The sequence below is a fragment of the Convolutriloba macropyga genome, unplaced genomic scaffold, assembly GCF_964194025.1.
Source record: "Convolutriloba macropyga unplaced genomic scaffold, txConMacr16.3 SCAFFOLD_4615, whole genome shotgun sequence".
In the NCBI taxonomy this organism is placed as follows: Eukaryota; Metazoa; Xenacoelomorpha; order Acoela; family Convolutidae; genus Convolutriloba; species Convolutriloba macropyga.
Window position 1 is genome coordinate 1 of NW_027452941.1, and position 2,041 is coordinate 2,041.

The following is a 2,041-nucleotide window of genomic DNA, read 5'->3' on the forward strand; positions in this document are numbered from 1 at the left end:
GTCATTAATTCCAACTTTCAAATGTTGTTGTTTCAGCTTTCGCTTACTAGAAGCAACATAATACTCGCTGCAATACAGACCTCGGGAAACCCTCACCGTGAATAAGGTTCACTCACATATTTCACTACATTTTGCGTGGGATTGGAGATGAGGCTACTCGTTCTTGCTCAGTACTAGGCTGAAAATTAACGAAACTTCGTTACAAACGTTCACATGTTGATGTTTCCGCTTTCGCGTACTCGAAACAACATAATACTAGTCTTTGTAATTTAGTTTCATAATTTCAACTGTTCTCATGCAGAATTTTTGCTCATTCTTATCCCAAATTTTGACCTGGCTACTAGTTACACTCCTTGTACTTATTGCAAAATGACCACAAATTTCAACAGCTTTCACATGTTGCTGTTTCGGCTTTCGCTTACTACAGTCAACATAATACTCGTTGCAAAATAAGTGCTCGGCATCTGCAATTTTCCAAAGACGAAGTTTCGCCAGTTCAATTTTCGCTCGCCAATTATGGCTACTAATTCACACGGTACTGAGCTCAACAACATTAAATTTGTTCAGCAAGACTTTCACATGTTGATGTTTTGGCTTTCGCCTACTAGAAGCAACATAATACTCGTCTTGTTAGCTCATTCAATGAGAATAGCTTTTCCCGTTGAGAATTTTTGCCTTCAATTGGCGTTGTAGTGAGTTTGGCTACTCAGATCACCAAATACTTGTGACAATTCGAACCAGAAATGTTTTCAATTTTCACATGCTGATGTTTCGGATTCAACCTACTAGAAGCAGCATAATACTTGTATTCAACAATTTCTGTATCAAATCCCAGTTTTCTCTGGTGCATCTTTGCCAAACTATTCCAAACTGCCTGAGTCTGAATACCAATTACAGGTACTAGTAAATGCACGTTACTAAGGACTATATAGTTCTAGGTTACTGTACACAACGACGTTCACATGTTGATGTTTCAGCTGCCGCTTACTAGAAACAACATAATACTTATCGTGCATACCTTTCCATAACTTGTCCTTTTCAGATGCATTAGTTTCCCTTTGTCTTGGCTTCTACAGTCAGACTGGCTACTAGTAACAGCACAGTACTAATCACATATCGTTCTACAGTTTGCAGACAACTTTCACATGTTGATGTTTCAGCTTTCGCCTACTAGAAACAACATAATACTCGCTGTATACATTTGTAGTTCTCTATGTAACTTTCATGTGAAGAAGTTTCGCCAGTCTTTTTGACTGTCTCAAATCTGAGTCATGCTTAGGCTACTAGTTGCTTCATAGTACTTATCGCCTCGAGATCATTGAACAAAACTTGATTTTCACATGTTGCTGTTTCAGCTTCCGCTTACTAGAAACAACATAATACTAGTCTCATTAAGTTCCGTCTCTTTGCAATTTTCTTATGAAGAAAATTCGCCATCACAATGACTCCAGCAGTTCTTGATCAAGGAATGCAATCATTGATCAGAATGCTATTATTTGAATCGGTTCTGCTTTAAGTGTTCCAATTTTATTGGAAGCACCAACAATAGAACATCAATGTGTTCAATCGAGAGTTATATAACCCTGAATCGGACGCAGTCAACAGCCGAAGCCGAGACCGCCTTTTGCGTTAGAGAGGTCGGTAAACAAATCTTGCGATTCATACCGAATTAACACATATAGCTGTGCTCCTCTTCGTAAAGCGAGCCAAGTGATCCCCTGTTGAAGGATGTATTTGGACCAATCTAGTAGCATTTGGTTTCCAACAAGCTCTCCCAAGTTAGCTTACTTATTGGGCTTTTCAACCAATTCGGTTGGCTACAAGCATCATCAAAGTACTAGCCACAGTTTGATCGCAAAATTCTACGACTTTCACATGTTGATGTTTCGGCTTGCGCTTAGCCTACTATAAGCAACATAATACTAGTCATATCATAGAGCGTGATCAGCTTGTGACGTTCTCATGATGAAGTTTCACCAACAGTGTCTCACTTCGAGCTTAAATCCAGCTACTAGTAACTACACAGTACTGACTGCAACGA

General features: G+C 39.1%; 1 pseudogene; it reads right to left on the reverse strand.

The window, feature by feature from the left end:
• Positions 1–1,578: 1,578 nt before the first annotated feature.
• LOC142357917 (5.8S ribosomal RNA) lies at positions 1,579–1,730 on the reverse strand (annotated as a pseudogene).
• Between the last annotated feature and the right edge of the window lie 311 nt (positions 1,731–2,041).